General features: G+C 38.4%; 1 protein-coding gene across 7 annotated transcripts in view; it reads left to right on the top strand.

Moving 5' to 3' along the window:
- The window catches only part of FAM13A (family with sequence similarity 13 member A), a 316,062-nt gene that overhangs the window by 153,660 nt on the left and 149,972 nt on the right, over window positions 1–12,430 (top strand). The window contains exon 1 of one of the 7 annotated variants that reach the window (XM_043438903.1): window positions 7,619–7,742. The exons of the other annotated variants lie outside the window; for them this stretch is intronic. The gene's annotated coding sequence lies outside the window, so the exon portion shown is untranslated. Of the gene's footprint in view, window positions 1–7,618; window positions 7,743–12,430 lie in introns of those variants that run through there. 7 annotated transcript variants of the gene reach the window in all.

The raw sequence follows: 12,430 nt of genomic DNA, 5'->3' as shown, positions 1-12,430 counted from the left end.
GGGATGCAAAGTTAAAAAGACTCTGTTTCTTACCTGGAGGAACTGGAGCCCAGACATATATACTAGCAACTAAATTAAGACATCACTATGCCAGACCGATTTCCAATCTCAGATCTACCTTTGAGTTCACTGTCGTATTTGGCAAACAACCAAATCTTAACCTGATTGCCATGATTGCTCATTAACCCTAAAGATCTCACTGACCTTTTTGTTCCAATTTCCCCTAGTTTGTCCTGTTCAATAAGTATGACCAGTCCAATCACAATCATTGGTGACAACTTTTGTAACAGCCCCATAATATTAATGACTTCATTTATAAAGTTTATTTCTCACTCCTGCCACAGTCCAATGCAGCTGGAGGATGATTTATAGGTAGAAAATGTCCAAACAGTGATTCAGGTCTCAGACAGCTTCCATCTTTCAACTGTGTCATCTAAAAGGTGGCTTCTAATATTAGGAGTGAAAAAGAAAAAAAAGTGTGTGCAGAGTTCATAGATACTCAACCGCCTTAGCACAGAAAGCAACTCTTGTCCCTTCTGCTCACATTTCAGAACTCAGTAACATATGTGGGAGTCTGTAAATGTAGTTTTCCAGTGTGCCCAGGAAAAGGAAGATGAACTAGGACTTGATGAGTACATAACATTGTTCTTGCTACAGCCTGCCCTTCTGTTTGCCAAATACATTTTTTCCATTTCTCTTACACTGCAAAAAACATACTCAGTCCTTCTGCATGGATGAAAATCCAAAGAACCAGCCAATCATTACAACCAATTCAATCTCCAAAATATCTAGGAGACACATCAATGCTTCATCAGGTCTAGACATGGTTCTCCTTGTTCTGAGACTGTGAAACTAAAAGACAAATTGTCCATCCCTCCACACACATCCATCCCAAATACAAACAGTACAGTACTGTTTGTACTAAACAGTCCCACTCTCACTCCAGGACACACACATACACGTGCACAGAAGTCATGGAGGCACTTTCTGTGAGGAATTGCATTTCCTTTTTCTCTCTGAAAGCTTCCTTCACCTTTTAGAATTTCCTCCTTGTCATTACTCCCCTGTTAGTGCAGTGATTGTATCTTCCTTAAACTATAGCTTGCCTCCTGTTTGTGGAAGTTTGGTGTCTCAGGAATTGTTTTACCTCTTAGCACAGCAAAGACTTCTTTAGTTTGACCTGATGTTTTTTTGTGGTAATAGTGGTGGTTTGTTGATTCTTTTGCTGTGATGTGAGGCTAGGTTTATAGTAAACTCTCTCCAAATGTAAGAACATGATTAACATCCAATCTGTTAGCTTTCAGTCATTTCCATGAGGTAGTTAAAATCCTCAAAGTATGTTGTTTTCTCCTCTGTCTTCAAAGCTCATGGGAATTCCTCCTTAAAAGAAATTAACCAGAATCCTACTGGCAAGGGATTCTGGGAAGTGCAGTTTCCTTGCTTCACACCCCATGCCATACACAGCTGTCTTATAAAATCACATGAAGTTATGTTTCAAATAAGTACAATGGACTGTCTGTGCTATTAAATTGATTCTAATTGACTTTGTGGAGGAAATAGAGGTTAAGTCAAATTTTTGTGTAACAGAAAGAGGGTTTTAGAACAGTAACAAAAAAGGCATATGTATGAACAAAAAGATAATAATTATTAGAGGGTTGGGGATCTGTTTTGGCCAGGTTTGATGACAAGAGGAGAGTGAGATGATTTTAAAAATAAACAGAGCTTTGGCTGTGCATGTTACAGAAGCACCTCTGTCACTCAACAGTAGTGTGTCCTGAGGCACATTACAGAAGATTTTGCAACCTCAGTATTCTAATTTATAAAAGATAATAACATATAATCATCATCATATAGATGTCACTTTTGGAGTATTTACTGTTTGCTGTTGCTAAGTCACTTTAGTAGTGTCCAACTCTTTGTGACCCCATGGACTATAGCCCACCAGGCTTCTCTGTCCATGGGGTTTTCCAGGCAAGAATACTGGAGTGGGTTGCCATTTCCTCCTCCAGGGGATCTTCCCAACCCAGGGATCGAACCAGTGTCTCTTAGTTCTCCTGCATTGGCAGGCAGGTTCTTTACCACTAGCGCCACCTGAGAACTGTTTGGTAGACACCGTGAAAAATACTTCTGATACTACTTTATTAAACCTTCATGACACTATAAGATAAAAATTACCTTTATCAATCTATATTGCCTAGGTTACACTTCAATAATAAAGCAATCCCATAATCCTAGTGGCTTAAAGCTACATTTATTTCTTGCTCATGCTACCTGTCCAATTTAGATTGACAAGTGGGCTCTGTTTGTTCTGGTTGCTTGAGGGTCTTTTCTGACAGAGTAACCCATCTCAAATGTGGCCATTGTGGTGCCAGAGTAAAGAGAGTTCTGTGGGATCTTGCATTGACAATTAGATGCCTTGCGTGTGTGCACGCTAAGTCGCTTTAGTTGTGTCCGACTCTTTGCAACCCCATGGACTGTAGCCCACCAGTCTCCTCTGTCCTTGACTCAAAAATAATTTCTTCTCTTCTGGTCATAACTCATTTAGCCGGAACTAATCATATTGCATCACCCACCCACAATGAAAATAGGAAATACAGCTCTATTATGTGCTTGGGAGAAACTTTCACAGTACTTACCAATATCTTCATTTTTCTTCTTTCTTTATAGATGAAGGACTTCCCTATAGCTCAGATGGCAAACAAATCTGCCTGCAATGCAGGAGACCTGGGTTCGATCCCTGGATCAGAAAAAACTTCTGGAGAAGGGAATGGCAATCCACTCCAGTATTCTTGCCTGGAGAATCTCATGGACAGAGGAGACTGGCAGGCTACAGTTGGTGGGGTCGAAAAGAGTCGGATACAACTAAGTGACCAACACTTCTACTACTACTTTAACAGTTCTTACCAATACCTTTATTTTTCTTCTTTCCTTATTCATGAGAAAATGGAAGCTTAAGAGAAGCTAGTTAATTTTCCCAAGGTTGTATGGATAATAAGGGCCAGACATATTTGAGCCTAGAGATCAAACTCTTTCCCCTCATAGTGCCTCTCCCATTTCTGTAGTCTTCCATGGTATATTGCATTGTCTGCCACTATGGCAGAGAAGTTGTGAGAATTAAAGTTTACTAAGTAATTGATGTACTGCCTAGGACATGGAGTGAGCATGCAGGGCCTTGTGGTTACCTTTTTTCTTCATTATTTTTTTTTACTTCTTTACCCATAACTTAGAGTCCTCCTTAAGTGCAAAAGCTATGAACTGTTTCTGTAGTGACTTTATATTCTCCGTGATGACAACAGCTCTTCTCAGTTATCCACATGGGACATGTCTTGTGTGTAAAGGTGTCCAGTTGTGCATGACTTCATATTCTCATCAGCCATTCTGAAAACCGTTCTATATGTCAACTAAACTTTTAGGATACAGGACTTTCTCAGGCTGTCCTACCAAACTCTCAGTGTAATAAGATAATTCTCAATGTAATGATAGGCTTTAGAGGGGTATCCTAGGAATCCAACAACTTTACAAATACTGAAGATATTATTGTGGAAAATTATAGGTTAAGTTTCATATTAGGCCACAAAGTTTGGACTTTTTCCTCAATGTGATGAATATTTATTTACTGTTTCACACTATCAGATGCAGATGTAAAATGTACTTGTTTGTTAAGGCCTCTCATACCCAGAATTTATAGGCATTGAATAACTGTAAATGCTAAAGAAGTTTCTTAAAATCATCACTAAATACTACCTCAGTTCTTATAATCCTGTCATTAGCTTTACCTAGTTATTATATTGAAGAATCAATATTGAGAGAATGTTTGTTTGCCTTGCCTCTTAAAATTTTAATGGAATGAATATTAAATAAGAGAACAAAATTCTAGATGTGGTATATAACTCGACTCCTTTAAACTGATTAATTGAAGCAACTTTGCTTCCTATTATGATGTATATGGTACATTGGAAATAAAATGAATTACTCTACTGTTCACAAAATTTAAAAAATTACTGGTGTAGTGATAGTGATACTAGTATAGAGCTTTCTATTTCCAAATTAAACAGGTTACTGGTTTCATAAACAGTCTCTTTATGGGAATAGAACTTTTCTTAAAAGTTCCACATTGCATCACCTAAAATATATCTCCATCCCACAGAGAGTGGGTCAGGAAATGTTCAAAAAGGAAAAAAAAATGTCTACTCAACTAAGTAAACTTAAAATGAGTACCACTGTTGGACTCACTGGGAGGGAACTTGTTAAGGGAGGGATGCAATTAGGGAGTAAGATTCAAGTAAAAGTAGAGGTGGACTGAAGAGGACCTTGAATAGGAGATGATACTCATAATTTTAAACCTTATTAAACCAATAGCGGGGAGTCATTGAAGATTTCTTTTGTTAATTTCATTATAAAAGGCAAATTACATTGAAAAAGACAATAAAGGAAAAGAGCAAAAATCTAGCTCCTGCCTTTCTACTTCTATTAATATAATCACTATTAGAATTTTAGTAAATAATTTTTGCCTCTTTTCCTACATAGATGTGAATGGATTTGAAAAATATGTAAGCAATTTTATTTTCTACTATTTTCCCTTAATATATTTTATAAGCATTTTCTTTGTTAGTACAGACTTCATAGTAACAGTGGTAATCATTCTCACATTATTGTATTTCAGGTTTTCAGTGATTATAAATACAGTGTGGTTAAACACTGTTCAGCATAAAGTTTATTTCTTAGCAAGAATTATGTCCTCAGGATAGATTGCTAAAAGTGGATTTACCAGTTCAAAAGATAAAAATATTTTTATGGCCCTTAAAGCCTATTGCTAAGTTAAATTTTTACTAAAGAGTTATAAAAATTTACACAGCCACTGGAAAATGTGAGAGTGCCAATTGCATACCTCCTCATCAGCATTAGGTATTATGATTTAGTTTTTGTCTATGAGCCAAAAGGACTAAAACTAAGACTTCGTTCTAAATTGCTTACTTCATATATTGCTAACGAAATTCCATGTATTTCTGCATGTGTGCATGCAAAGTGCAGAGCATACATGCTTCAGTCATGTATGACTGTTTGAGACCCTGTGGACTGTAGCCTGACAGGTTCCTCTGTCCATGGGATTCTTCAGGCAGGGATACTGGAGTGGATTGCCATGGCCTCCTACAGTGGATCTTCTTGACCCAGGGATCGAACCTGTGTCTCTTATGTCTCCTGCATTGGCAGATGGGTTCTTTACCGCTAGTGCCACCTGGGAATCCCATATTTCTCTATACTGGCTTACTATTGTTTACATTTCCTCTTTTGGTATCTTTCATTTCAGTGTACTTATCCATTTAGCTCTCAGTTGCAATCTTAGTGTCTTTCTTAAGAAGCTATGAGAATTAATTGTATATTAAAAATACTAGCAGTGAACATTTGTGATAAAAGAAGTGAGGGGACCAGACATAAGTGTATATTAAGGTTAATCTGCTTATAGTCTACTGAATAGATTTTAGAACAGAATCACCATGAGAAAAATTCTGTATTACATTATTTTTTAAAATGATGCTGGTCTGACACTAGGCAGAGTTGTTTTTTATTTTCCAATTTCATTCATATTACAGTATGATAATGCTATACTTTTCAAACTAATTTCCCCTTTAAATTTTCATCATTACAGTAAATTTTCATGACATAAATGTTACCTCTTCTTAGGGAAGAAAGAAGCATAGAGAAATAGTTTTCTTTAGATCACAAGCTCAGGATGGAAACATAAATTTATACTGCCAGAGCCTCAGTTTAATCTTGAGTTCTGAAAATTGGCATAATCAGAGAGAATGTAAATACATGAATTATGCATATTATTGCAAGTAGTTCTATTTTATCTTGGCCCACAGTGATTTTGCTTATGTATTCTGAATTTTGCTCACCTTCTGAGGTTAGTCCTTTTGATCATTTCACGCTGAGTCATGTCTATTTTGATTATTGCTTCTCTTTGTCTTACCAGACATTTAGCCTCTATTGTTTTGGCTTGCATCATTTACTTATTTCTTCAAAAATAATAATTGTCTACATTATGACAGGCACTGAACTAGAAGATAAGCACATAGATTTTAAACTTGGTAGTGGAGTTTTCAGTCCAGTGAAGAACAGAGACTAACTCTCAAATATTTAGTTGCAAATTAAATGAGTTGCTAGGAAGGGAAATAGCATACACTGCCAGCCTGTAACAGTGGTACCTGATTTAAAGGCATGATGCATCCAGGGAAGAACTCTTAAAGGAGGTCACATTTCTTCTGAGACCAAATAGGAATGAAGGAGTGGAGGTTGGGGGTAGAGAATTTTTAAACTTTGTGACAACATGTGGCAAGGACCTAGGGAGAGAGGATGAACGGAGGCTACTTGGAAGGAGGCTGAAGTCCCCGAGAGCAGCAGAGAGCACCTCACCTGCGGCTGAAGAAGGGTTTTGTAGGCTGTTGGGGCATTTTGCCAAGACAAAATGAGAAACCATTGGAGAGTGACAGTCACTCAGTCGTGTCTGACCCCATGAACTGTAGCCTGCCAGGCTCCTCTGTCCACGGAGTTCTCCAAGCAAGAATGCTGGAGTGGGTTGCCGTTTCCTACTCTAGGGGATCATCCTGACCCAGGGATTGAACCTGGGTCTCCCGCATTGCAGACAGATTCTTTACTGTCTGAAGTCACAAGAGAAGCTTTAGATACAGAAAACTGCAACAAAATTTATGTTTAGAAAATATAAATCTAGTTCCTATGTGATGAATAAAGTCAGGAGAGAGCAAAAATGAAAGTAGGAAAACCAATCGGGCAGCAATTGCAGTTATTGGAGCAATAATGTATGGAAGCCTGGAATGGATAGAGATGAGGAAGGTGGACTTACCTGGGGTCTTTATTAATGACCTAACTAGAACTGGGTGATGGATTTGGTATGAGAAGTAAAGGAAAGGCAGTTGGCAAAGATGGCTCTCAGGTCCCTGGTCTGGGGAGCCAGCTGGCTGGAGACCATCTACCTGACGGTTTGAACCCCACACCTGCTGCATGCTCTGCGAGCTTTCTGCTATAGCGTCACAAGCTTCCAAATAGATCGTGGCTGGATGTAGGTTTGGAGCTCAGGAGAGGTCTGAACAAAGGCACAAGATTAAGATTCATTAGCATATTTTTGGAATATGGTGCATACATGAGGTGTCAAAATCTTCCCTCTATAATAATATGAAAACTAAGGAAAGCCTAGTGTAATAAATTTAAAAATTTATTCTTTGCTTAAAATGTCAACACTGCTCTGCCTGTGTTGAAGTCATCAAGAAATTGTGTATGTACCGAGTAACCAAGATAGAACTTGTATTGTAAAAGGGTGTGTTGCAGAGGGAACAGCACGTACAAAGGGGAGGAGAGAGCATGCATGTTTATAGCCTTGCAATTTAGAGGATATAGTGTGTCTAGGGAAGTAGCCGGAGATGGACATGCAGAAATAGTCTGCTGCAATTTATATGATGTCAAAGAGTTTGGATTATAGACTATAGGAAGCAGAAAGCCATAGAACAGTTTTTGCCAGGGAATAAGATCAGGTCAACAGAGAGAGTGAATTAAAAAGGAGGAGACTCATGAGGAAGCTACAGTCCAAATGAGAACTGGGAAGGGCCTGACTAATAGGTGGGGGAGGAAAGTAAATAGATAAAAGCCTCAGGACTTGGTACAAGGCAAGGAAACAGGAATGCCTTCCAGATGGACATTTCAAATGGACATTTTCTGCCTTCATCAAGGTGAGAACTAAAAGAAAAGGAACTTACTTGAGGGCTGGGATCCTGATGAGTTTAGCCTGGGTCTTGTAGAGTTGTGGCTATTTGGAGAAAATGTAGAGGGGTTCTCTCATAAAATGCTAAGACTAACAAAAACATATTTTGACTCAACATTCATACAGGCTTTGACAGGGCAGATACAAGCATAACATCATGTTTATTGATTAGGCCTTAGCAAAAAATTAAAAGACTGCCTGTGAAGCATTTTTTCAAGATCAGGAAATGGAGACAAGACAACCAATTTGGTGTTGGCATCTTAACTTACCTGGCAAAATCTATCTTACCTTCTACATTTGGAAATTTTGAAGTGATTCTTGGTATAATAAAATATAATTATATTCCTTAAAGTTTCAAAAAGTTGATTTTCAAGAAAATCTCCATTATGTGTTGTCCATTGAGACATCAGTTTTCTTTAAGGTTAACAGTTGTGGTTTGTTTTTCACCTGTAGACTCATAATGTTGATGGGTACAGATTAGTAGATAGCTTATTTTGTTTTTAACATTTTGTCACATCTACTTTCTCTCTCCTTTTTGAAAATAATTTTCAGACATCATGTTTTCAACATATATCTCATAAAAACCAAGGACATCTTAATTCCATTATTGCACGGAAGAAACATAACATTGATAAAATAAATATAGGATAATTTTTAGTCCTTATTCAAATTTCTTCAGTGGTACCCCAAATGACTTTAAAGTCCACCACCTGTTCAGGGATCCAGCATTGAGTTTGTTGTCATAGGTAGCATTAGATCCCTTTAATCTAGGACAGTCATCCTGCCTTTTTTTTTTTCTTTCTTTCATGATATTGGCATTTTTGAAATTTTTGAAAGACTCTTGAACAGTTGTCATGGGACAGAACAAAGGTGGGCAAACCAGTTCTTTGGTCAAGACCCACCACTTGTTCTTGTAAATAAGGTTGGATTGAACACAGCCACACCAGTTCACACAACAGAAAGTTGCATAGCTGCAACAGAGACTTTATAGCCTGCAAAGCCTAACATGTTTACTCTCTGGGCCTGTTCAGAAAAAGTTTGCCAACAGTTATTGCGGACTGTCCCATAGTTTAGTTTTATCTCACTGTTTCTTCTTATAGATCGAGGGTAACCTTTTTGTTGTGTGCTCTCCATTGTGTACCAGAAACATATAATGTCTGTTTCGTTACTTGGTGCTGAATTTGATCACTTGGTTTAGGTGGTGTCTTGCCAGATCTCAAGTTAATCTGCCAGTTTCATGGTTGCTACTAGGAAACATGAGACACCTAAGTTTGAGATGAAGGACACCTTCTTATTCCCTGCAGTAGCAATGTTGTTATTGTTCAGTCACTAAGTCTTGTCCAACTCTTTGTGACCCCATATACTGCAGCATGCTAGGCTCCCTTGTTTTTCACTCTCTGCCAGAGTTTGCTCAAACTCATGTCCATTGAGTCCAATGATGCCATCCAACCATCTCATCCTCTGTCACCCACTTCCCCTCCTACCCTTAATCTTTCCCAGCATCAGGGTCTTTTCCAATGAGAATAGCCAGCATTTTTTTATGCTGGTTACCCAAACTCCAATTCCCACACAGTGATGTGAAGAAGTTCAGAGGGATGATACCTTAGCAGTCAACTGTGTTACCAGAAAGATGTTCTGAATTTAGGGAACCTAACTCTTTTATAACAGGCAGTAAGCATGACTGCCCTTTACTCCAGAGGGAGAAGCTATCTCTGACTTCAAAGGCTTTAAGGAAACCAGCTTTTGCTCCAGATGCAAAATCTATCTAATCTTCCAAGACTGTTCATTATACAGACACCTTGAAAAGACAATTTAGAACAAAGGCAGTCAGTGCTTTTGTTTAAGACATGCAGGAACATGAGAGACCTATAGATAATTCTCTCCTTGCATTACTGTGTTCACTGAAATGAGAGAGAACCTTTTGTCGTAGCATTCCCAGGAAAATTCCTGAGGTTCACCTTCACAAATTACTGTGGCTGGAAAATAGGAATATACTAATTGACTCAGTCTAGGTCACATGATTCACGCCAAGCCAGGAGAGGAGTCACCTTCTTGGGAACCCCATGGCACACCAATAGAAATTGGGGACATTGGCAGAGGAGAAGCAGGGATATGAGCATTGTGGAAGCAACCCAAAATTACTCATTCCACATACTCTACTGAATATCACATTTAAAATGTGAAAAAGATATGAATGTAATCTGGGGCATTTTATTATCAGCAAAGGTTAGTATCTGAAGGAGTTTCGGCCCAAAACTGTTTATCACCCAAGTCTTTCTTCCACCACTGTAGCTGGAATAAGTATTATAAAATGCTTTGTTCAACACTGTGTACCGACTAATAAGTCAGAACCTTTAGCACAGTACACATGCCTTTAGCAGTGTGGCTTCAACACAGTCCTTCAGCCTCAGCTCTGGCCCCCACTTTGCATGTGCTCCATGCCCGGGCATTTCAGGTTCCTTATTTTGTACCTTTGTTCCTGTTCCTATTACTCTGTGAAAGGCCTTCTCTCCTCACCACTATCTGCCTCAGGCAGAGCTGATTGTGTGCCCTGTATGTATTCTCAAATAATATTGCATATAATATACATCCTTTATAGCTCAGTTGGTAAAAAAATCCACCTGCAATGCAGGAGAGCCTGATTTGATCCATGGGTCGGAAAGATCCACTGGAGAAGGGATAGGCTACCCACTCCAGTATTCTTGGGCTTCCCTTGTGGCTCAGCTGGTAAAGAATCTGCCTGCAATGTGGGAGACCTGGATTCGATCCCTGGGTTGGGAAGATCCCCTGGAGAAGGGAAAGGCTACCCACTCCAGTATTCTGGCCTGGAGAATTCCATGGACTGTATAGTCCATGGGGTTACAAAGAGTCGGACACAACTGAGCAACCTTCACTTCACTTCACTTCACTTCACTTAACACAATTTTTTCTAACATTTATCATAGTTCATATGTATATATTCATGCAGTTATGTGATTAGCATTGTCCTTCCTACTATACCACAAGCTCCAGGGTGCAGAAATAGGTCTGATTTATTCCACCTCAACTTACAGGTGGTAAGTTGCTCAGTAAATATGTTACTATTGTATGTATTTAAAAATATAAGAGGCAGAGTGGCATAATAGTTAAGATTGCTGGCTCCTTCGTGAGATTGCCAGAAATTCAAATCCTAGATCTGTCGCTTTATTAGCAAGGTGACCTTGCTAATAAACCTTAGCAAGTTTAAGTTCTCTGTATCTCAGTTCTCACCTTGATAACATGAGAACAACAGTACCTAATTCATAGGGTTTTTTTTTTTTAATTTAAAAAGGGGAACTATACATGCAGTGCTTAAATATTATGCCTCTTATTCAGTAAACATAGCAGTTAGCTCTTACTGCAGTTATGCTCATTACTGGAGGTAGGAGCCTGTGTGTCTGTCTCCCTGCTAGATACTCCACTTCTTTAAGACAGCATCCAGCATCACTAATGATGCCAGGACTTAGCCTGAGGCCCAGCATGTTGTAATTGTTCAATAAATACTCATTGAATTGCATTGTTGTCAAATTTGAAGAATGCTGTCTGAGATTAAATCACTAGATTAATTTGGTAATAGTGACATGTTGTCCCAAGTTCTGCAGTCCTTTATTATATCTGTTAATTGTTAAAATTAATAGCTCTCACTTCTCTCATTTATTATGTGCTTATTCTGTTCTCAGCGCTAATGGAATGTAAATTATCTCATTTAATTTCCATCACGTCTTTTGAGGTGTAGGTTTTCAATTATACAGATGAGGCAGAGCAGCTTTGGAAAGTAGACTTGCCCCAAATCATGCAGCCAGCAGCAGGAAGAAATATGTAGAATTCAAAGCCAGTTTCTTCCCAGAAATGAATATGATATAAAATAAAATACTTATGACAGTGAAAATGTTTTATAATATATTGAGAATAGGTGTTTTACTAAAACCAAACAACCTAGTGACATCTTATAGTTTGTTGCATTGAGCTGGGTCATAATGGAGACTTCTTCCAAAAGGAAAGAAACTCCACTGACTAGATCTTGTTATTCCCAGGTGGCTTTGCGGATTAGGGTTCATTAGTTTCAGAGTTTGGCAAAAGGAGTACAAAACATTCCATCTGCTTTCCTTGTTTATAGTAAGAACTCTGTTTAAAGAAAGCTTGGACTACAAAGAGCATTTTTTTTTATCCCTTTAATCATTTTTTGGCAGTCATGCTCACAACACACATTGACAAATACGTGCAGATAGAAGTTGCTGCCCTGCTCACCGAAACAGCACCTTCAGAAAGAGCCTTAAATGCAATATTCTATTCCTTCACTGTTTTTGATGTGGGAGGTGCTTTCCCTCCCCTGAAAAATATACCTTTAATTACGAATTTATCATAAAAACACAAACAGATTGCTTGATAGTTACTGTTCACAGACATGGAAGAAAGAATTATATTAGAAGTTTCCAGCGGAGGAAGCTCAACTGTTGCTGCACAGTATGAGAAGTCTTAAAACCAGGTATCCTGCAAATACATATCTTTCGCTGGGGAGTTAGCTCTCATTTTTTTTGGAGACACCTAAGCTGGGTTGGGTTACATGCCCCCATATTTATGCTTAGAAGAATAAGCTAATATTTTTTAACATCTCACCCATGACATTATCAGAAGACA

The sequence above is a fragment of the Cervus canadensis genome, chromosome 19 (assembly GCF_019320065.1).
Source record: "Cervus canadensis isolate Bull #8, Minnesota chromosome 19, ASM1932006v1, whole genome shotgun sequence".
NCBI lineage: Eukaryota > Metazoa > Chordata > Mammalia > Artiodactyla > Cervidae > Cervus > Cervus canadensis.
The sequence above is the reverse complement of the archived record's forward strand: the minus strand, read 5'-3'. Positions and strand labels throughout refer to the sequence as shown.